Source organism: Scyliorhinus torazame, chromosome 10 (assembly GCF_047496885.1).
Source record: "Scyliorhinus torazame isolate Kashiwa2021f chromosome 10, sScyTor2.1, whole genome shotgun sequence".
Taxonomy (NCBI): domain Eukaryota; kingdom Metazoa; phylum Chordata; class Chondrichthyes; order Carcharhiniformes; family Scyliorhinidae; genus Scyliorhinus; species Scyliorhinus torazame.
The window spans coordinates 58,069,709-58,094,798 of NC_092716.1; positions in this window are offsets into that span (position 1 = coordinate 58,069,709).

Here is a 25,090-nt window from a genome sequence, read left to right on the forward strand (position 1 = left end):
TTGTGCGTTGGCACATGTGCCGCGGGATAGGGCATCGGACGGCTCGTTCAGCTTTCCGGGACGATACAAAATCTCGTAGTTGAAGGTGGAGAGCTCGATCCTCCACCTTAAGATCTTGTCGTTTTTGATTCTGCCCCGCAGTGCATTATCGAACATGAAGGCTACCGACCGTTGGTCGGTGAGGAGAGTGAATCTCCTGCCGGCCAGGTAATGCCTCCAATGTCGCACAGCTTCCACTATGGCTTGGGTTTCCTTTTCCACTGAGGAGTGGCGGATTTCTGAAGCGTGGAGGGTTCGAGAGAAAAAGGCCACTGGTCTGCCCGCTTGGTTAAGGGTGGCCGCTAGAGCTACGTCGGAGGCGTCGCTCTCGACCTGGAAGGGGAGGGACTCGTCGATGGCGCGCATCGTGGCCTTTGCGATATCCGCTTTGATGCGGCTGAAGGCCTGGCAAGCCTCTGTCGACAGAGGGAAGGTCGTGGTCTGTATTAGGGGGTGGGCCTTGTCTGCGTACTGGGGGACCCACTGGGCGTAGTATGAAAAAAACCCCAGGCAGCGTTTCAGGGCTTTTGAGCAGTGCGGGAGGGGAAATTCCATGAGGGCACGCATACGTTCGGGGTCGGGGCCTATTATCCCATTGCGCACTACGTAGCCCGGAATGGCTAGCCGGTTGGTGCTAAAAACGCACTTGTCCTCGTTGTGCGTGAGGTTCAAGGCTTTGGCGGTCTGGAGGAATTTTTGGAGGTTGGCGTCGTGGTCCTGCTGGTCGTGGCCGCAGATGGTTACATTGTCGAGATACGGGAACGTGGCCCGCAACCCATGTTGATCAACCATTCGGTCCATCTCCCGTTGGAAGACCGAGACCCCGTTTGTGACGCCAAATGGGACCCTTAGGAAATGGTATAATCGCCCGTCTGCCTCGAAGGCTGCGTACTTGCGGTCACTTGGGCGGATGGGGAGCTGATGGTAGGCGGACTTGAGGTCCACGGTGGAGAAGACTTTATATTGGGCAATCCGATTGACCATGTCGGATATGCGGGGGAGAGGGTACGCATCTAGTTGTGTGTGCCTGTTGATGGTCTGGCTATAGTCTATGACCATCCTTTGTTTCTCCCCTGTCATCACTACTACCACCTGTGCTCTCCAGGGACTATTGCTGGCCTGGATTATGCCTTCTTTTAGTAGCCGCTGGACTTCAATCCGGGGTGAGGTTCGCAAACAAGGACGGGGGTTGCACCTTGAGGGTTGCGAGGCCGCAGATAGTGAGTGGGGGTATTGGGCCGCCGAATTTGAACGTAAGGCTCTGTAGATTGCACTGGAAATCTAATCCCAGTAAAGTGGGGGCGCAGAGTAGGGGAAGAACGTGTAGTTTGTAGTTTTTGAACTCCCTCCCCTGCACCGTTAGGGTAACTATGCAGAAACCTTGGATCTGTACGGAGTGGGATCCTGCAGCTAGGGAAATCTTTTGTGCGCTGGGATAGGTGGTCAAGGAACAGCGTCTTACCTTGTCGGGGTGGATAAAGCTCTCCATGCTCCCGGAGTCGACTAGGCATGGTGTCTCGTGGCCGTTTATTAGCACCGTTGTCGTCGTCGTCTGGAGTGTCCGGGGCCGAGCTTGATCAAGCGTAATTGAAGCGAGACGTGGTTGTAGTAGTGGAGTGGGGTCCGTTGTTGCCGTCCAAGATGGCGTCGGGGATGAACAAAATGGCTGCCCCCATACATCGCACATGGCTGGGGGGTCACAAGATGGCGGCGGGGGTGGACAAAATGGCCACCCCCACGCGTCGTACAGGTCTGGGGTGGTCCAAGATGGCGGCGCCCTTCCTCCCCTCGTGGTGGCCGGGACCCAAAATGGCGGCGTCTGCGGGTCGCACATGGGGCGCTGGGGGGGTTGGGGAGCGTTAGGACCGCGCGGGGCTCCCTCATCTCTGGGGACAGCGGTGGTCGGGACCCAAGTTGGTAGCGCCGGCGGGTCAGACGTGGGGCGTGGGGGGGGGGTTTGGGGGGCGTTAGAGACGCGCAGAACTCCCTGTTCTCCCGGGACCGCGGTGGTCGGGACCCAGAGCGGCTGCGCCTGCGGGTCGTACATGGGGCGCTGGGGGGGTTGGGGAGCGTAAACGGCTTGCAGGGCTCCCTGTTCTCCCGGGACAGCGGCGACCTCGCGGGACCGGCACACAACCGCGAAATGGCCCTTTTTCCTGCAGCTCTTGCAGATTGCTGCGCGGGCCGGGCAGCGCTGCCGGGGGTGTTTCGCCTGGCCACAGAAATAGCAGCGGGCGCCCCCGGTGCGACTTGGCGTTTGGACCGCGCAAGCCTGTGGGGTGTCCGGGGGGGGGTGGGTTTGTCGCGACGGGTACGTACGGAGCCCAATGGCTGCCGCGCGGTCGGGGCCGTAGGCGCGGGTATTACGCGCGGCCACGTCTAGGGAGGCTGCTAGGGCCCGGGCCTCTGAGAGTCCTAGCGACTCTCTTTCTAGAAGTCTTTGGCGGATTTGGGAGGAATTCATACCTGCCACAAAAGCATCGCGCATTAACATGTCCGTGTGTTCATTTGCGTTCACCGAAGGGCAGCTGCAGGCCCGTCCCAAAGTCAGCAGCGCGGCGTAGAATTCGTCCATCGATTCTCCGGGACCTTGCCGTCTCGTCGCGAGCTGGTAGCGAGCGTAGATTTGGTTAACTGGGCGGACATAGAGACTTTTCAGTGCTGCGAACGCCGTCTGGAAATCCTCCGCGTCTTCGATGAGGGAGAAAATCTCCATGCTCACCCTCGAGTGCAGGACCTGTAGTTTTTGGTCTTCTGTGACCCGGCCGGTGGCCGTTCTGAGGTAGGCCTCGAAACAAGTCTGCCAGTGCTTGAAGGCTGCTGCCGCGTTCACTGTGTGGGGGCTGATCCTCAGGCATTCCGGGATGATCCTGAGCTCCATAGTCCTTTTTAGGCAAGCTTAATAAATTGTAGCGCACAAAGACTCCGTGAGACGAATAGAGTGAAGTCGATGAGGCTTTATTAAGCGTGTCTGTTCCCCCGCAGCTCGATAGTAGAATGGCCTGCGGGGGAGGACTCCGGCTTCTTATACTCCGCCTTCAGGGCGGAGCTAGAGATCAACGGCCAACCAGGACCCGGGATCTGTCAGCCAATGACATTAGGGCTTCCAGTCCCACATGACCCCTAATACATACTACCACACAAAGAACTCAGCCAGACGGGCTTTCTTGAGTTTAAACACAAAAAGTGTTAGATTTTATTGTTCCACAAACCGATCCAGGTAAAGATTTCAAACATATTTTTAAAAAAGGTAAGCACACATCCTGACTGCCGTAACACAGTCACACACACATGCAAAAATACATGTTATAAATGAGAAGAAGTTAACTTTGGGCCAAATTAAGATTCACCAATAAAAGATAAAGATATAAAGAATTCACTAATTATGAGTCCCTTGTTGCTTTACATGGCTTAAGCAGTTCTCAAAGCAATAGTCTTTTTCTTTTTCCCCTGGAACTGGTGCATTAGAATTTGAAGTCTTCTTTAGAGTTTCCCCCTGTGCTGGCCACAATATGACATAAGCAGGCAGGACCCAGCTTAGCTGAAAGAGAGACAAAGGCAAGAAGCCATTTTGCTGATTTCAGATGTTCCTTCTCTAGGCCGCCTTTAAGCCAGCATGAATTAAAGACTTTCAAAAATCAAAGTATTGTGATCATGTGGTGACTGATCATTGATATGGGATGGAAAACAATCGATAGTCTATTAATGTTAATGAAGGAATTTCCACCTCCCTTGTTCAAAATCATCGATATGATAATAAAGACAGATATTGCTCTGTAGCACTTCCTTGTGCACAATCAGTTTCATGATTTCTCCTTTGTTACCTGGTATCATGGGGCTATTACTCTAGAGATGTGGGGTAGCTCTGTTACCATGGTTCAATTCCAACCATGGCAAATAATGAAATGTGAATCCACTAAAAATCTGGAATTAAAAAATCTAATGCTAACCACGAAACTATTACTGATTGTCACAAAAACGCAACTGGATCACTTTACCTGGTCTGGCCTACATGTGACTCCAGATTCACAGCAATGTTGTTGATTATTAAATGCCCTCTGAAATATCCCAGCATGCCACTCTGTTCAAGGGTAATTAGGGATGGTCAATGTATGCTGGCCCAGCTCGTGAAAAAATAATTTAAAAAATATTCATTGCAACCCACTCTTGGAAGCTTTAGTCGCTTGCAGTCCCAAATGTCAGGTGACTTATGGCAGCTGTTTGTTTTAATGTTTGTTTTAACATTTGAAACTGCCATTTCAAGAAATATAAGTGAACCCAACAGATGAAATTTAGAGCGCGATCGATCAACCTCGTTGCACCCGACCCAATGACATGATGAGTCCGTTAAATCTTGCGAATTTACGTTGTTTGGAACACCTTGCGAGATCTAAGAAGATCTCATGAAACGTCACAAGCTCATTTAAATATGTCGGCACCCGATTCTCCTGAGGCCTCGGAACGAACGCCAGCCCAGCAGTGCGACCCAGCAGCCTTGCTGTGGAACAGGTATAACGGCACCGAGAGTAGCCTCCCAGGCCATCGGAGGCCCCGGGTGGTCGGACTCTGTGTAGGGTGGTACCCTGGGACTCCACGCTGGCAGGGGCACTGGCAGGGTGTCAGGATGACTGTGTCAATGTGCCCTGGTGCCAACTTGCCCGTTCGGGCCCAGGGTTGCCCTGCCTTTAAGAGGTGGGGTGAGGGGGGCCTCAATGACCATCTAAGAGGTGGGTTGGGGGGATCTAGAGGTCACGGTGGGGAGTCCAAGGGGGGGGGGGGTCGAGAGATTGAGACGGCATTTAAAAATGACGGTCTGATTTCTCCCTGCACTATGCGGGCAAGTGCAGCTTCAGGAAGGTGGTTCTGTCCCCACCCACCCACAGGATATTTTCTGGTAGTGGAGGCAGCTCATCATTGTCCATCACCGGTGGATGCATAGAATCCCTACAGTTTAGAAGGAGGCCATTCAACCCATCAAACCTGCATCGACCTTCCGAAAGAGCATCCTACCACGGTCCACTCCCCCGCCTTATACCTATAACCCTGTAACCCCACCTAACCATCACATCTTTGGACACTAAGGGGCAATTTAGTATGGGCAATCCACCTAACCAAATTTTCCAGTCCCGTCAATGTCTGTGGCGTTTTGCGTGGCTCGCCCGTCCACCACCAGGGAACTGCCACAATGGGTCACCTTCGGCAGGACCAGAGGATCCCACCCTATGTGTCCATGTGACAATCCATAATACAATGTCCACAATGTTAAAACCAAAGTAGGTGTCTGGTTTCACCATCCCCCACATCCTCAAAGCTGTCTCTTCTAACAATGTCAATGACGGCTTCCAGAAAAGGATTTATTAAAAAAAAAAATTGGGGGTACCCAATTATCTTTTTCCAATTAAGAGGCAATTTAGCATGGCGAATCCACCTAACCTGCACATCTTTGGGTTGTGGGGGTGAAACCCATGCAGACACGGGGAGAATATGCAAACTCCACACAGACAGTGGCCCAGGGCTGGGATTCGTACCCGGGTCCTCAGCGCCGCAGTCTCAGTGCTAACCATTGCGCCACATGCCACCACAGAAAAGGATTTAATGGTTTATATTATTTCAAGTTATCTCCTGTTTGTGTCTGATCTTAATCATTAAATGCTGCTTTACCTATAGAACAAAGCTATTAGAAGAGGTTAAAGCTGTTTTAAGAAGCATACTGCATGATACTAATGAAAGATCCAAATCATTCTTCTGAATTTAAGGATAATTGCTGTGAACATAGTTTGTTCTGCATTTCCTAATTGTAACTGTAGCAAGCTTGCTAATATCTCCATTAAAATGAAGCAGGGTCACACTGACACAGTGCAGCCAGAGGGCAGTGAGTTTAATTCCCCATGATCAACCTCACAGTATTTCCCTGAGGTTCCCATGAATCCTTGAGAACAGCGTAAGAACCCAGTCCTCACTGGGTATCGTTTGGGAGCATGACTAAAGGGGGAGGGAGAAAGAAATTGTGCAGCGAACAGTTTTTCAAAGGTGCATTCAAAATTTAAATAGATGTAGCAAGCGGCTCCCAATTTGTTCAGTTCAGTCCAAAAGTTACAAATACATTAAACGTATTTATCAATTTTTCTCAAGGCTGTATGCAGCAAAATGAATGGTTAGAGAAAAAAATGTAAATTTGGAAGCAGAAATTGCCATCTGATGCCATGTGGCAAAATATCAGCATTCAAATCTCCTGTTTGGTGACTTATTGCTGTAGCAATAAATTAGTTCAATAGCCATGGTTAGGCAAATGAAATTTAAATTTTGATTTAAGCTTAACGCAATGCAAATATTGGAAATCTTGTCAATTGTCTGCAAAGCTTGAGGGAGCAGCAACACTTCTTTCAAATAATCGTGGACTTTGTAACCTGTTCACTTAAATGTATGACAGTCAATTATTTTTTGAATGTGGTTGACAGATACTCATATCCCCAAATTCCAGGATTTTTTTATTTAAGGAGCTGAGCAGCATAAATCTCAAAGGCTGTTTTTAACATGGAGTGGAAATTTGTTGGTGGGAGTGTGGGACTGGCAGCAAGGCCCTAAGATGTTGTTGGCTTAAGGCCTAAGCCATTTTAGGTCTGGAACTCAATAACATTTGAAAAATAGGTTGTCCTCCCAATTGCATGAATAATCAGGCAGGCAACATGCCATTTCCTATGCAATTTCTGATGCTCACTTGGAGGACTACACCCATTACAGTTAGTTTGCATCTCCTGCTTGCATTTCTTGCTGAACAACTGTGGAACACTTGTTGGCTGCAGAGATGAATGCTCTGACTATCCTCAACTTTTATGATGCCTCAATAGATGTCCCAGAGGGGTAATTGAGACCAAGCAGAAAGGCACTCTCCCCCAACTGTCAAAGATGATCTTCAAGGCTACTGTCAAGCAATGCTGGACAGAAGTTGTTGAAATGGCCAATGTCAAGAGCCTGAGCTTCAGAACCTGGATTGAATATAGAAAATGTTTAATAATTTCATAAGGGTAGGATCACCTCATCGCCTTGTCAGTGGCTTCATTCATCCTTAACTACACTCTATATCTGTCTCTACTATCTGGCTATTTAGATCCATTTTTATTCATTTATAGGATGTGGGCATTGATGGCAAGGTCATTGTTACGATGAAGGAAAAGTGAAAAATTGCCAAATCAAGATGGTGTGTGACTTGGAGGGGAACAAATTAATGTTTAAGATGGTGATGAGGTCAAAGGGATTGCTTTGTTGGAGTTACACTCATTCAGACAAGTGGGAAGTATTCCATCACACTATCGATCTCGCCTTGGAAATGGTGGATATGCTTTGAGGAGGTGAGTTATTCACTGCAGAAGACCTAATCTCTGACCTGCTCTTGTAGCTGCAATATTTATGTGACTGGCTGTTAAGTTTCTGGTCAATGGTAACACCAGGATGTTGATTGTTAATTAAGTGGTAGTAATGCTGTCAAGTGCTGGGGGAGATGGTTAGATTCTCTTTTGATGGAGATCGTCTTTGCCTGGCATATGTGTGGTACTTGCCCCTTAACAGCCCAAACCGTTTTCCAGGCCTTGCGGCAGACAAACATGGACTGCATCAGTATCTGAGGAGAGACAAATGGGGCTGAACACTCACAATCATTAGCGAATATCCCCACTTCTGACCTTAGGATAAAGCGAAGATCATTGATGAAGCTTTTGAAGGTATTTGGACCAAGGACACTATCCTGAGGAATTCCTGCAGTGAAGTCCTGGGACTGAGATGATTGACCTGAACTATCTTCCTTTGTGCTAGGTATGACTCCAGCCAATAATGAATTTTCCTCCATAATGTATATTGAAGTCAAAATGACCTGACATAACTCATGCCACACCTCGCCAAATGCTGCCTTAAAATATTTATTTGAGGATAATTTTTCCACAAAACTTCCAGTTGTACTAATTAGGTTAAAATTTAGCATTTACCCTTATTAAATTTTAATGTGTGAAACTTATATGGTTTCCCGATCCGCAAAAAGAGTTGGGGCGGGATTCTTCGGAAACTGGCGTGGCGGGCAACTCCGGCACGAAGGTGTGGCGTGAACCACTTCAGCGTCGGGCCGCCCCGAAAGTGCGGAATCCTTCTTCAGGGGCTAGGCCAGCACCGGAGAGGTTTATGCCGCGCCAGCCGGCGCGGAAGGGGCTAGGCGCCACGCCAACCGGCACCGAAGGGCCTCCGCCGGCCGGCGCGAGTTGGCGCATGCGCGGGAGCGCCAGTGTGTGCCGGCGACATCCCAGCGCATGCGCAGGGGGGGTTCATCTCTGCACCGGCCATCGCAGACTGTTACACCAGCCGGCGCGGAGGAATAGATTGCCCCCATGGCACAGGCCCGCCCACGGATCGGTGGGCTCTGATTGCGGGCCAGGCCACCATGGAGGCACCCCCCCAGGGCCAGATCCCCCCGTGCCCCCCTGAGGACCCTGCAAGCCGCCCACGGATCCAGGTCCCGCCGGTAAGTACCTGTCGTAGCATACGCTGGCGGGACCCACCGAAAACGGGTGGCCACTTGGCCCATCACGGGCCGGAGAATCGCCGGGGGGGGCTGCTGCCAGCGGCCGCGCGATTCCCGCCCCCGCCAAAACCCTGACGCCGGAGAATTCGGCAGCCGGCAGGGGCGGGATTCACGCCGCCCTCCCAGCGATTCTCCGACCCGGCGGGGGGGGAGGGGGGGCGGAGAATCCCGCCCATGGATTTTAATTGCCCATATGTTTATGGTCCAAAACTGCATAGGTGAATTAAATTTCTGCTTGCCTGCAGCAGAATGAGACTCAACTTTTACTAATGGGAAGGGAGCGAGTCCATGTTGGGGTTTTCTTTGCGGTACCCAGAGGAAAAGTATCTGTGTAGATCTCTTTGACTGTGATCCTTTAGCCCGCTGTCATCAGTTGGCAGGAAAGGCACCGCAACTTTATTCACAATAATGCCTGATGAAAAGTGACAACCTGAAATTTTAACTGTTTCTCTCTCCACAGCAGCTGCAAGACCTGCTGAGTATTTCAACCATTTTATGTTTTATTTCTAATGATACAATGATCACTATTGTCCAGATAATGGATAGTCCACATTGAGATAAATTAACATCTTGGGAATCATACTTTTAAAAAATATATATTTTTATTCTCCTCCTTGTGGTAGTCTCTATTAGGGGTATTACGGTACCCAGGTTGATGCTGTAAGACCATTGGTGTGGGAGGTACCTGAGACAGAAATATCATTGGTGAAGCCTGCCTGCTGGTTCCGCCCAGTAAGGCGGAGTATAAGAGCCTGTGTCTCCCTAGCAGCTGCATTCTGTACCTGCGTTGCTGGGGAAACATCTCGTCCAATAAAGCCTTCAATTGTCTTCCAATCTCGCTTATGGAATTATTGATCAAGCATCACTCCTTTTTCATCAAATTTACATCAACCAATAATCAGCAACAACAAATGCAATGGCAATCCCCTGGCCAACAATCCCCTTATCCGACCCACCCTCAAACAGCCCTCAACATTTTGAATACAAAACACCAATGAAAATGAATCTTCAATAACTTATAAATTCCAACCCCCCCCCCCCCCCAAATGTTCGATGGCATCCAATTCGTGAAAATGCATGATGAACAAGGCCCGTGAGTTGTAGAACCCTTCCATCCTTCCATCCTTCCCTTTCAACTCAAACTTCACTTTCTCGAGTGTTAAGAATACCAACAGAATCCCCCCGCCATCTTGCAATCATAGTTGAAAACAAAATCCAATCAGCTTATTTTCCTTTGCATTTTTCCCTGAAAACGACAGCAGATATTTGTCTTTCTTTACTAAGGGTCAGGCTCCAGGAGGCAATTATTATCTACCTGAGATTAACTTTGGATGACTATCTCCTGACCGGTGCTACTTCAGGTGATTAACTGGCTCCTAAATTCAGTTCATAGCTGTTCCTCCGGATTCTTACTTCATTGGATTTTTTCTCGATGGACTTTCAAGCACCTGTACTGAAAACAGTAGAAACAGCTGTTCAAGAACTTCCTTTAAATTCCAGAATAATACTTAGTTTATCTCTCCTCGTCCAACAACAACAATGTCTGTGCTATTACTTGAAGAAATTTATTCACCCCTCAAAAATGAAAGGTGATTTGGAATTAAGATGCCAGGGAGAAGATTCAATGGCCTTTATAATAGATATGTCCCCCAAACCTAAACCAAATAGTTAGGAACTAACACAATAGCCTCGACATGGACCACTGGAATTTGGCAAGTTTTAGATATCAGATATTGTTAGTACTAATACCGACAATATTTTAATCATGACAGTTCCAAGCTTATACCTTTCACAATCTATTTACGAAGCAATCAGTTTCTGTTCAAAAAATTCATTTGCACTGGGTAAAGTCCATTTGTTGTTATATTACTGAAGAAGCTATGGCCTGAACTTGCCAGTAATAACGATGAGGAAATTGTCAGTGTTCTTCATGCACAATTAAACATGGAAAACCTAACGTTGATATGAGCGAGTTTATGATTCTCCATCAAGTTGAATTAATTGAACTGATGACATCTGCCACTTTTACATTATTAGTCTCAGTATAAATGCTGCTGGAAAAGACCTTGTTGAACAGGGAGTTACTGAGATTTAAATGATGTACAGAGTTCATATTTATTGTTGAACAACCTCACTAGACCCGAAAGGCAAATTTTATATTTGTGGAATGACAACTTCCGTTCTGATAAAAACATTCCACATAAATTTAAAAACAATATTTTCTAAAGTTTGCTGGTGATATTTTAATAGCATATGCAAGGTAGCACAGTGGTTAGCACTGTTGTTTCATGGCACCAGGGTCCAGGTTCGATTCCTGGCTTGGGTCACTGTCTATGGGGAGTCTGCATGTTCTCCCCGTGTCTGTGTGGGTTTCCCCCGGGTACTCCGGTTTCCTCCAACAAGTCCCGAAAGACGTGGGCCGGGATTCTCCGAAATCCCGGCCAAGTGTTGACGCCGACGTCAAAACCAGCGCGAGTGACACCTGCATCAATGGGCCTCCAGGCCCAGACATTCATCCCTTCCTCGGGGGCTAGAATGGCGCCGAGTGCTGTGCACTGCTCCGGCGCCGAAAGCTGGCTCACCATGGCCAGCGTATGCCCGCCATGGCTGTCTCTGCGCTGCCCCCAGGCAATATGGCGGAGCCCTGCAGGGGCCTAGTGTGGAGGAACATAGACCCCCGCTGGAATGAGCCCACCTGCCGATCGGTTGCCCCCGATCACATGCCTGCCCACCGCGGAGGCCCCCCCCGGTGTTGGCTCCCCCCACCAGGATGGCCCCCGCAGCTAGAACACCGAGGTCCCGCTGGGTAGGACCATACGCAAACGACGCCAGCAGGACTCGGCGGAACTCAGCGGACACTTGGCCTGTCGAGTGCAGAGAATCATCAGGGGGCCCGTTTTCAACGCCCCCCCCCCCCCCGACCGGCGCCTCGGCGACCACACCAGCACGATTGGCGCCAATTCCACGGTCGCCGGAGAATCGGCGGCCCCGGGTTGGAGTGTTGTGGTGGCATTCTCGCGCCGCCGCCCCCCCCCACCCCCAACCCCCCACCCCACCCCTCCCGCCCCTCCCGCCGATTCTCCGACCCGGCACGAGCTCGGAGAATCCCGGCCATTCTTGTGAGGTAAATTGAACATCATGAATTCCCCCTCAGTGTACCCGAATAAGCGCCGGATTGTGGCGACTAGGGGCTTTTCACAGTAACTTCATTGCAGTGTTAATGTAAGCCTACTTGTAAAAATAAAGATGATTAAAAAAAAGTTTAAATCATTTATTTCACTCTTTTGCACTGAGTGCTGAATTTGGTGCATTTGAGTGCTATAGTGAGTGTTTGGTGACTGAGGGAGTGCTGAATTTGGTGCATTTGAGTGCTATAGTGAGAGTTTGGTGACCGAGGGAGTTAGGTGAGGAGGGAGTAAGATGCTCCTTTCATTTTGTTTCGTAGATTTCCGCAAAAAGTGAGAAGAGAGCCAGGAGTTTACAGAGAGTGCAGCTGACTGGGAGCAGAGTCGGAGGGCGGAGATCCAGTTGGTCCACAGGGCTGCTATATTCTGTAAGGTAAGAGGGGATGGAGGCTAGGCCAGTTGCATGCTCCTCCTGTAGGATGTGGGTGGTGAGGGATACCACCGGTGTCCCCGCTGACTATACCTGCAGGAAGTGCACCCAACTCCAGCTCCTCAAAGACCATGTTAGGGAACTGGAGCTGAAGCTGGATGAACTTCGGATCATCCGGGAGGCAGAGGGGGTGATAGAGAAGAGTTACAGGGAGGTAACCACACCCAAGGTACAGGACAAGAATAGCTGGGTTACAGTCAGGGGAAAGAAAACAAACAGGCAGGGGTCCCTCATGGCCGTTCCCCTTCAAAACAAGTATACTGTTTTGGATGCTGTTGGGGGGATGAACTACCGGGGGAAGGCCCTAGCGGCCAGGTCTCTGGCACTGAGTCTGGCTCTGGGGCTCAGAAGGGAAGGGGGGAGAATAGAAAAGCAATAGTTGTAGGAGATTCAATGGTTAGGGGATTAGATAGGAGATTCTGTGGTCGCGAGCGAGACTCCCGGAAGGTATGTTGCCTCCCGGGTGCCAGGGCCAGGGATGCCTCGGAGATTGTGTCTTCAGGATCCTTAAGGGGGAGGGGGAGCAGCCAGAAGTGGTGGTGCACATTGGTACCAACAATGTAGGTAGGAAAAGGGGTGTGGAGGTAATAAATGAGTTTAGGGAGTTAGGCTGGAAGTTAAAAGCCAGGACTGACAGAGTTGTCATCTCTGGTTTGTTGCCGGTGCCACGTGATAGCGAAGCTAGGAATAGGGAGAGAGTGCAGCTGAACACGTGGCTGCAGGAATGGTGTAGGAGGGAGGGCTTCAGGTATTTGGATAATTGGAGCGCATTCTGGGGAAGGTGGGACCTGTACAAGCAGGACAGGTTGCATCTGAACCAGAGGGGCACCAATATCCTGGGAGGGAGGTTTTCTATTACTCTTCGGGAGGGTTTAAACTAATTTGGCAGGGGAATGGGAACCAGATTTGTAGTCCAGCAACTAAGGTAGCTGATACTCAGGACGCCAAAGCGTGTAATGAGGCAGTGGGGAAGGGAACACTGACAAACGAGAGTACTTGCAGGCACGGAGATGGGTTGAAGTGTGTATACTTCAACGCAAGAAGCATCAGGAATAAGGTGGGTGAACTTAAGGCATGGATCGGTACTTGGGACTACGATGTGGTGGCCATCACGGAAACTTGGATAGAAGAGGGGCAGAAATGGTTGTTGGAGGTCCCTGGTTATAGATGTTTCAATAAGATTAGCGAGGGTGGTAAAAGAGGCGGGGGTGTGGCATTGTTAATTAGAGATAGTATAACAGCTGCAGAAAGGCAGTTCGAGGAGTATCAGCCTACTGAGGTAGTATGGGTTGAAGTCAGAAATAGGAAAGGAGCAGTCACCTTGTTAGGAGTTTTCTATAGGCCCCCCCCAATAGTAGCAGAGATGTGGAGGAACAGATTGGGAAACAGATTTTGGAAAGGTGCAGATGTCACAGGGTAGTAGTCATGGGTGACTTTAACTTCCCAAACATTGAGTGGAAACTCTTTAGATCAAATAGTTTGGATGGGGTGGTGTTTGTGAAGTGTGTCCAGGAAGCTTTTCTAACACAGTATGTAGATTGTCCAACCAGAGGAGGGGCAATATTGGATTTAGTGCTTGGTAATGAACCAGGGTAAGTGATAGATTTGTTAGTGGGGGAGCATTTTGGAGACAGAGACCATAATTCTTTGACTTTCACTTTAGTAATGGAGAGGGATAGGTGCGTGCAACAGGGCAATGTTTACAATTGGGGGAAGGGTAAATACGATGTTGTCAGACAAGAATTGAAGTGCATAAGTTGGGAACATAGGCTGTCAGGGAAGGACACAAGTGAAATGTGGAACTTGTTCGAGGAACAGGTACTACGTGTCCTTGATATCTATGTCTCTGTCAGGCAGGGAAGAGATGGCCGAGTGAGGGAACCATGGTTGACAAGAGAGGTTGAATGTCTTGTTAAGAGGAAAAAGGAGACTTATGTGAGGCTGAGGAAACAAGGTTCAGACAGGACGTTGGAGGGATACAAGATAGCCAGGAGGGAACTGAAGAAAGGGATTAGGAGAGCTAAGAGAGGGCATGAACAATCTTTGGCGGTTAGGATCAAGGAAAACCCCAAGGCCTTTTACACATATGTGAGAAATATGAGAATAACAAGAGCGAGGGTAGGTCCGATCAAGGACAGTAGCGGAAGATTGTGTATTGAGTCTGAAGAGATAGGAGAGGTCTTGAACGAGTACCTTTCTTCTGTATTTACAAATGAGAGGGGCCATATTGTTGGAGAGGACAGTGTGAAACAGACTGGTAAGCTCGAGGAAATACTTGTTAGGAAGGAAGATGTGTTGGGCATTTTGAAAAACTTGAGGATAGACAATTCCCCCGGGCCTGATGGGATATATCCAAGGATTCTATGGGAAGCAAGAGATGAAATTGCAGAGCCGTTGGCAATGATCTTTTCGTCCTCACTGTCAACAGGGGTGGTACCGGGGGATTGGAGAGTGGTGAATGTCGTGCTCCTGTTCAAAAAAGGGACTAGGGATAACCCTGGGAATTACAGGCCAGTTAGTCTTACTTTGGTGGCAGGCAAAGTCATGGAAAGGGTACTGAAGGATAGGATTTCTGAGCATCTGGAAAGACACTGCTTGATTAGGGATAGTCAGCACGGATTTGTGAGGGGTAGGTCTTGCCTTACAAGTCTTATTGAGTTCTTTGAGGAGGTGACCAAGCATGTGGATGAAGGTAAAGCAGTGGATGTAGTGTACATGGATTTTAGTAAGGCATTTGATAAGGTTCCCCATGGTAGGCTTCTGCAGAAAGTAAGGAGGCATGGGATAGTGGGAAATTTGGCCAGTTGGATAACGAACTGGCTAACCGATAGAAGTCAGAGAGTGGTGGTGGATGGCAAATATTCAGCCTGGATCCCAGTTACCAGTGGCGCACCGCACAGGGATCAGTTCTGGGTCCTCTGCTGTTTGTGATTTTCATTAATGACTTGGATGAGGGAGTTGAAGGGTGGGTCAGTAAATTTGCAGATGATACGAAGATTGGTGGAGTTGTGGATAGTGAGGAGGGCTGTTGTCGGCTGCAAAGAGACATAGATAGGATGCAGAGCTGGGCTGAGAAGTGGCAGATGGAGTTTAACCCTGAAAAGTGTGAGGTTGTCCATTTTGGAAGGACAAATATGAATGCGGAATACAGGGTTAACGGTAGAGTTCTTGGCAATGTGGAGGAGCAGAGAGGTCTTGGGTCTATGTTCATACATCTTTGAAAGTTGCCACTCAAGCGAATAGAGCTGTGAAGAAGGCCTATGGTGTGGAAGCGTTCATTAACAGAGGGATTGAATTTAAGAGCCGTGAGGTGATGATACAGCTGTACAAAACTTTGGTAAGGCCACATTTGGAGTACTGTGTACAGTTCTGGTCGCCTCATTTTAGGAAGGATGTGGAAGCTTTGGAAAAGGTGCAAATGAGATTTACCAGGATGTTGCCTGGAATGGAGAGTAGGTCTTATGAGAAAAGGTTGAGGGTGCTAGGCCTTTTCCCATTAGAACGGAGAAGGATGAGGGGCGACTTGATAGAGGTTTATAAGATGATCAGGGGGATAGATAGAGTAGACAGTCAGAGACTTTTTCCCTGGGTGGAACAAACCATTACAAGGGGACATAAATTTAAGGTGAATGGTGGAAGATATAGGGGGGATGTCAGAGGTAGGTTCTTTACCCAGAGAGTAGTGGGGGCATGGAATGCACTGCCTGTGGAAGTAGTTGAGTTGGAAACATCAGGGACCTTCAAGCAGCTATTGGACAGGTACATGGATTACGGTAAAATTATATAGTGTAGATTTATTTGTTCTTAAGGGCAGCACGGTAGCATTGTGGATAGCACAATTGCTTCACAGCTCCAGGGTCCCAGGTTCGATTCCGGCTTGGGTCACTGTCTGTGCGGAGTCTGCACATCCTTCCCGTGTCTGCGTGGGTTTCCTCCGGGTGCTCTGGTTTCCTCCCACAGTCCAAAGATGTGCAGGTTAGGTGGATTGGCCATGATAAATTGCCCTTAGTGTCTAAAATTGCCCTTAGTGTTGGGTGGAGATGTTGACTTTCCAAGAGCCGGTGCAGACTCAATGGACCGAATGGCCTCCTTCTGCACTGTAAATTCAATGATAATCTATGATTAATCTAGGACAAAGGTTTGGCACAACATCGTGGGCCGAAGGGCCTGTTCTGTGCTGTATTTTTCTATGCTCTATGTTCTTTGTAAAATTTAAATTTAAGAGTTTTGGTGTTTTATTATTTCCTGGTTTGCTCCCCATGAGAATACTTCAGTATGATTTGCTGCTTAACCTGCTTGAGGATATCACCATATCTGGTTACTTAGAGACACTCTTATCTGGACTCGAACTGACGTAGACAAAAGGGAAATGCACATCACAAAGATTGCTGTTTTTTTTGGGCATTTTTTTAAAGTCACTGATGAGTGCCATTGTTTTGTAACTAACCATGAAATCTGGGTGGTTAAGGTGTGAATTTAATCAGTCAAGGGAATATCTAACTAACCCCAGTGGGAACATGATCATTTATTTGCACATGAGTCAATCAAAGTAATTCAAATTCAAAACAAGTCCAGAATGAAGTGATGCAATAATAATGGCAAGTGATACATTAACAGCCGTTGTGCCATATATCTTTCAAGACATTTGATTAACTTTCATAGGTTGAACTGAAAGATTAATTATTGACCAGATGCAAAGATTGTTTGCATTTGTAATCACAAACAACATTACCAACTAATGTAAATAAAAATTCAAAAGACGCAATGATCAGCTGAAGTGTTCAAATAATTAATTACTTTAAAAGCCTGAATGCAATTTGTTAGATTTAATTACATGGATTATTATTATGGTTTCTTGCCTTTTCCTTAGCAGAAACCTGTTGAAATCCGAGCTATCTCTCATGCTTTCTTCAATTTCAACTAATCTCATGTTTTGTGTTAAAATAGTAAATGCAACAATGAATCCATTTAGGTTGTGAGTTGTGTAACATGCAAAAGATTATCTCGCATCTCAAAATGTGACCTTTTTTAATTAAGAAAGAAGAACCTAAGGATAGGGAATCAATACATGACCAGAACCAATTAAAAACACAGCTAATTGCAGATGCAGTTTTAAATGGATTGACTAAGTAGCTGTCAATATTAACATCTTCTGCCAAGTAAATTATGCAGAATATCTGAAGAGAAATTCTTAAAGGGTCTGTCTTTCCACATGGCTGCACGGTCTCACCTTCAAAAATACGAATAATGCTCCTAATATCCGAATCAGAAAGAAGAGCAATACAACTAGACAACTGAAGAATTTATCTCTTCAAAACTGAAAGGCAATTTTGTCCCACCAGGAGGGCAAGCCTTAATCAATTATTTCCTCTGCTCACAGATTATCAAAAATATTCTTTAATGGCATGTGGGCGCGACTCGCTGGGCCAACATTTATTGCCCATCCCTAATTGCCCTTGAGAAGGTGCTGGTGAGCTGCCTTATTGAACTACGCAATCCATGTGTGATGGTATAGCCACAGTGCTGTTAGGGAGGGAGCTCCAGGATATTGACCTCACAACAGTGAAATGACGGCGACATATTTCCATGTCACGATGCTGGTGTGGCTTGGAAGGTAACTTGCAGGTGATGGTGTTTCCATTAATCTGCTACCCTTGTCCATCGAGGTGGCCCTAGAAGTCATGACTTTGGAAGATGTTGTCAAACAAACCTGGGTAAAGTGTTTCAGCGCATATAAGATTGATTGGGGGTTCGGAGTGTGCGAGTGGTCAGTGGGGGGAATAGATCGGTCAGGAGGGGATGTGTGGTCAGCTGCGGGTGTTGGGTGGCTTGGCAGGTCAGGGAGAAGTACAGGATGGGGGTAGTTGGGCTGGGGCTAGTCATGGTTGGGGTATAGTCAGGGGTGGAGGGTAGTCAGGGCTGGGAGATAGTTGGAGCTGGGAGATAGGGGTGGGAAGGTAGTCAGATGGTTGGGGTGTGGTGATGGGTAGTTGGGGGGGGGGTTTCCATGGTGATTCAGGTTGTGGGGGATAGGGGGTCAGTACCATAGTTGTCCAAGAATTAGAAGTGGTCTTAATTGTTCTAACATTTCCTGGGTAACTATCCTGCTGAGACAATTAGAACCAGCCAAAGTCTCCAGTTTAAATTGAAGTATTGGATAGTCACCAGTGCAGGGTGATTCCCATTGGAAATTTGAATTACCAGGACAATTTGCATGCAGTCTTTGCATTGGGCCGGGGGGTGGGGGGGGGGGGGGGGGGGCGCGGGGGTGGAGGTGGCTGCTATCCAAATGGTTGGCCTTCAGTTAAGTCAATGGAACGGCAGCACACTTGATGGCCTGGCTTGAGATATTTCACACCTCTTAACCTGTGATACCCCTCTCTCCAGTCGCACAGTCTGGATCTGTAAAAATATAATTACTTGCATAGACTCGCATTCAAAGTATCATCTTGCATCATTGACTTTGTCTATATATGTGTTTGTGGAACCCACCTCTTCATTCACCTGAGGAAGGAGCTGCGCTCCGAACGTTAGTGAATCAAAACAAATCTGTTGGACTTTAATCTGGTGTTGTAAGACTTTTTAATATGCTGTACAAGACATTAGTTAGACCTCAACTGGAGTAATGTGTAAAGTTCTGGGTGACACATTATCGGAAGGATGCGAACGAATCGGAGAGAGTGCCAAAGAGGTTTACAAGAATAGTTCCAACGAGGATAAACTTCAGTTATAAGGATAGTTTGTAGAGGTTGGGCCTCTTCTCCTTGTGGAGGAGATGATTGCGAGGACATTTGATAGAGATGTTCAAAATCATGAGGGGGATGGACAGAGAAGATAGAGAGAAATTGTTCCCTCTCATAAAAGGGTCAAGAACAAGAGGGCACAGATTTAAAATGATTTCCAAAAGAAGCAAACCTTTTCACACAATGAGTGGTTCGGATCTGAATGCAGTGCCTGCAAATGTGATGGAGGCAAGTTCAATAGAGGCATTCAAGAGGACACAAGGTAATGACATGAAAGAAACAATTTGCAGGGGTACAGCGAAAAGGCTGGAGGAATGATACTAAACCCTAGTGCTCGGCTGGAGAGTTGGTACAGACGCAATGGGCGACATGGCCTTTTGCGCTGTAACAATTCTGTCATTAGACTTCTGTCCTGAGGATTGGAGATCGGATCTCTCTTTAGATCTTAGATTGCCAGATGGTGAAGAATAGAAGAATGAAGCCTACACTTTATACTCTGATAGCTTTTATTTAAAGAGACACACATCACATGTCATGCACCTCCAAACAAGAACCCATCTTTGACACTGCGTGAAAATATGTCAACATAGTGAGTCCCAGCAGCAGCATTGCTGCGTCATAGCGCCAGGGACACGGGTTCAATTCCAGCTTTGGGTGATTGTCTGTGTGGAGTTTGCATGTTCTCCCCGTGTCTGCGTGGGTTTCCTCCGGGTGCTCCGGTTTCCTCCCACCAGTCCAAGGATGTGCAGGTTAGGTGGATTAACCATGACTTTAAAAAAGCATAGTGAGTCCCCAATGATTATGCACCATCTAAATACAATTAACACCCGATTGATATTCAACTAATTCCCTTCCCTCTTTAAATAAAATTGGGAAATTTTATATATGACTAAATTTCAAAAGCAAATTACCTCGTATTAAATATTACATTGTGAGATGACTACTCCAGTATCCCGAACAATCTCTTTACACATGCATTACTTTTAGTAAAACAATCTGACAGTTGATGTCTTTAGTCTATCCATTTAAAAATTAGAAATTTCCATTCTCTTCAACATTTGTTTCAAGCCAGCAAGGCCAATCTCACTCTGACTTTTCATAGAGTACATTATCCCCAAATGAACTATTATAGACACAATGTTCAATGAATATATGATTTTCATCCCCGAAGCGGGAGTTTGGAAAATTCCAGAGTTGGCGTGTCCACCTCAGGATAAAATGCTCCCAATGACGGGATTTTCATTGTGAAGGGTGTGGGTGCGGGTTAGAGTCAGGACAGCCAACCCAGAATAATGTTCAGAGGAATCAGACACAGCCCCCGTAAAGGATTTTAAACCAAATGCGTTTTCAGAACAATCCACGATAGCTGTCATGAGCATCATATTGAGACTAGTTTTATATTCCAGATTTATTCCTTTAATTTAAAATCGACCATCTGCCACAATGGATTTGAACCCTGATATTTAGCCTGCGCTTCTAGATTATTAGTTCGGTGACATTAACACGACACTACCATCTCCCAAAAACTATGGCCTTATGTCATCGCCATTTGCAGTTACTGTAATAGGAGAATCTGTATTCAATGTTGCAGACAATGGCATCTTTAACCTCTATTAGCTGCCATGCTCAATAATTGCATATAACCATTTGTGCCTTGCTTTTAGTCAACTTTGTCCAACATCATCATGTCCTCAATGAGATGCAATTTTCACCTGTTAAATACTGGGAAAACGAGGCTGGCGCGGTGGCACAGTGGTTAGCACTGCTGCCTCACGGCACCAAGGACCCAGGTTCAATCTAGACCCCGGGTCACTGTCCATGTGGAGTTTGCACATTCTCCCCGTGTCTGCTTGGGTCTTACCCCCACAACCCAACGATATGTAGAGTAGGTGGACTGGCCATGCTAAATTGCCCCTTAATTGGAAAAATAAATAAAAATACTTGGAAAACTGAAGCCATCATCTTGTGTCCCCACCACAAACGTGGTACCCACACCATCATTGTATCCTCCTCCCTGGCTACCACACTGAACCAAGTTGTTTATCGACTTGTTTTTTTATTCTACTCCAAATTGTGTGCCTAACCTCACAACATCTTTATTTACATGGAAAGCTTCCTTCGCCCTCTGTCCCTGCCTCAGCATATCTTTTTCTGAAACTCCTTTCTAGCTCCAGACTCAACAATGTCAATGCTTTCTATGGTGGCTTTGCTCCTTCAACCATCAGCAAACCTCAACTCGTGCTATCCCTCCCCTATCCCCCCATTTCCTTGTTGATGTATATTCATTTGAAATTGTCATTTTTGTGCTTTTAATCATTTGAATGTTGGTCTCACACTTCCTGGGCAGGATTCTTCCTGGCTCCGTTTTCCAGCGCGGCGCACCCCCGCCGGCAGCGGGACTTTCCATTCGCACTGCTGGCCTATGGGGCATCCCCTTGTGGACACCCGCACGCCAGCGGCAAACCTGTGGGCGTGAGTACACTGCTGGCGAAGCAGAGAATCCCGCCGACGGAGAATCCCGCAGCTTATCTCTGTAACCTGAAAGTTCTATTTAGTGACTTAGGAAGCCAGCTGTAGTGGAACAAGGATTTATTTTAAACTATATACAAGTCAGTAACTCTCCACAATCCAAACCCCGTTAGGACAACCAATAACTCTGGGATCCACTTCGGCCAGTTTTTATGTGTAGGTCTAACAAGTGCCAGTTGGGTGGCCTCCGCCCCCTACCTGAGAAGCTCGTCCTCCGTGAGTCTCATGGGGAGATTGACAGTGGCTTCCCCGTTGTCCTTGCGGGGTTTGTGACACCCCTCCCCTCAAAGTCTGAAAGTTGCCCTTTAGCAGCCAACGGTGAGGGCCTTCTGCACTGCTCCACCCGAGGCCGCGCTTCAGCTTGTGGTACCACTGGGTCAGGCGATGTATATCAGTTCATCGACCGCCTCTTTCTGGCCGACATCTGAAGTGTTATCGCTGGGACCGCAGTCCCAGACACGACGTCATCCGTCTGCATGGATGCTTCCTTGACCATTGCTGCGCCAGAGTTATCTTCCTCCTGCTGGTCCTGGCACTGGGATATAGATGATTGGGCCGCCTGGCTGAGCGGTGGTTCTTGGCATGGAGGAAGTGTCAATGTACCGGATGGGCATTGTGCAGCACAGGTTCCCGTTTCTTGAGATGTTTCTGCTGAACTCTCCCATGAATTTTAACTTTGTAGGAAACTGGCCATGTTCTCTCCGGCACGTCACCTGAGAGCCAAAGTGCGCCATTTCAAAGTTGCGGGCATAGACCGTGTCCTAAAGTGAAACTGCCGCCTGAGCAACTTCCAGTCATGGTGCTGCTTCTGCGCCTCCTGCTGCACCCCCACTTTCCTGCCAAGTTCGGAATAGTGAGGCTCAACCGGATTCTAAGCCTTCAGCCCATTGGCAGTTCTGCAGGAGCTACCCTGGCATCACGTGTGGCATTGTGCAGTAGTTATAAAGGAACCACACCAGTTGCATGTCCATGAAGCCCATGGGTCACTTTTCATGCACCTTTCAAAACTCTGGATCCCCCTTTCTGCCAGGGAGTTAGATGAAGGATGGTACAGGGCAGTTCTGTTACGCGGATGCTGTTCTGTTTTGCAAATGTGGCAAACTTCTCACTCGTGAAGGACATCCCATTGTCCATGACCAGGACCACAGGGGTCCCATGGGTGTTGAACGAGCACCTGAGATTTTCTATGGTGACGCTGGATGTCGTTGAGGCTATCTTGTATACAGCAAGCCACTTCAAGCGGGTGTCCACAATGGCGGGGAACATGAACCCCATGAAAGACACTGCAAAGTCTGCATGTCGTCACACCCATGGGTGTCCTGTCCATTCCCATGGATGAAGGAAGGCCACTGGTGGGAACTTCTGATGCACCTGACATGCCAGACAGCTGTGTACCACCCTCGTTATGTCCTATTCGATGTTGGGCCACCAGACATAACTGTGGACTAGCATCTTCACCTTAGAGGTGCCCGGGTGACCTCGGACCCTGTGGTGGGTTGACTACACGAGCTCCTCACTTACTCTACACCTACCTCCAGGAGTTTCTGTAGGGCCACAGGAGGAGTCTCCAGCAATCCACCGCTCAAACGCGTGTTGCGGAGATTCGCAAGTCTAGGATCCGGATCGGCACTAACTTCGATGCCGTGATGCAGTTCAACTGCATCAGACAGTGCTCCGCATCTGAGGGGACGATGTGCAAGGCCCTGGCTCGCTGCGATCTCGGCGGCTGCCTTGGATGGGTTTCGCTGTGGCAGACCTGGCAGCTCTGGCCATCAGGTCTGATGCATGATCAATTGTACAAAGACTCAGATTGGTTACAACTGTGGCTTTATTGCAGTAAGATGCGTGGCCTCCTACAGCAGCTGTCGAAATGGCAGCTGAATGGAGGACAAGCATATTTATTCTCCTCCTCCTGGGTGGAGCCAGCAGGCAGGGGCTACCGGCAAACCTGTAGTACAGGTCCTACCTTACATCCCCTAATAGAGGTGTACAGTGGTTCACCACATTCACCCCCTGTTATAAATGAATCTGGCGGGGGTACAGCGTTTTATTAAAAAGGAAGTGAGAAAAAAAATGCCCTCTTGAAAGTCCGGTGCCAGTTAGAGGTTCAACCGGTCTGCAGCCTTGACGTTCCGCCTGGAGCAACGTAACGGTGGCGGCGATGTCGATGCTGGCGATGTCGGTGCCGGCCTGATACTGGATGACTCCGGGAGCGTGCCAAAATCCTCTTCATCCTCTTGCGTGGGCAGGGGAAGGAGGGACCTGGGGAAGTTAATGTTGGAAGCGCCGGGGAAGGGCTGAATGGTGCCTGGACAGTGAAGTGTGTGGAACCTGCTGGTGCCAGGTCCCTGAGGGAGACAGTATCTTGGCGGCCATCGGAGTATGTCACATAGGCATACTGGGGGTTGGCATGGAGCAAGTGTACCCTATCCACCAATGGGTCCGCCTTGTGGAGTCGGACATGCCTACGGAGCAGGACCGGTCCTGGAGCTGCGAGCCAAGTCGGGAGCGACACCCCGGATATGGATTTCTTGGGGAAGGTAAAGAGACGTTCATGGAGTGTGTTATTCGTAGCGGTGCACAGTAGTGACCGGATGGAGTGTAGTGCATCAGGGAGGACCTCCTGCCTGCGAGAGGCTGGGAGGTTCCTGGACCTTCGGGCCAGTTGGACTGCCCTCCAAGCCGTCCCGTTCTCCCTCTCTCCCTGCCTGTTTCCCTGGGGATTGTAGCTGGTCGTTCTGCTGGAGGCGATACCCCTGCTAAGCAGGAACTGATGCAGCTCATCACTCATGAATGAGGATCCCCTGTCGCTGTGGATGTAGGCGGGGAAACCGAACAGAGCGAAGATTGTGTTGAGGGCCTTGATGACGCTGGCAGACGTCATATCGGGGCATGGGATGGCGAAGGGGAACCTGGTGTGCTCATCGACCACACAGAGGATATCCGTGTTTCGGTCGGCGGAGGGGAAGGGCCCTTTGAAATCCATGCTGAGGCGCTCAAAGGGGCGGGAGGCCTTCACCAGGCGCGCACGGTCCGGCCGGTAGAAGTGCGGCTTGCACTCCGCGCAGGCCTGGCAGTCCCTGGTGACTGTCCGTACTTCCTCGTCGGAGTAGGGCAGATTGCGAGCCTTGACAAGATGGTACAATCGTGTGACCCCCGGGTGACAAAGGCTGTCGTGTAGGGCCCGGAGTTGGTCTACTTGTGCGCTGACATATGTCCCTCGGGATAGGGAGTCTGGGGGCCCGTTGAGTTTGTCGGGGCGATACAAGATCTCGTAATTATAGGTGGAGAGCTCGATTCTCCACTGCAAGATTTTATCATTTTTGATCTTGCCCCGCTGCGTGTTGTTGAACATGAAAGCTACCGACCGTTGGTCAGTGAGGAGAGTGAATCGCCTGCCGTCCAGGTAATGCCTCCAATGCTGCACAGCTTCAACGATAGCCTGGGCCTCTTTTTCGACGGATGAGTGCCGAATTTCTGAGGCATGAAGGGTGTGGGAAAAGAATGCCACGGGTCTGCCTGCCTGATTGAGGGTGGCGGCTAGGGCAACGTCTACTTGGAAGGGCAGTGTCTCATCTACTGCGTGCATCCCGGCCTT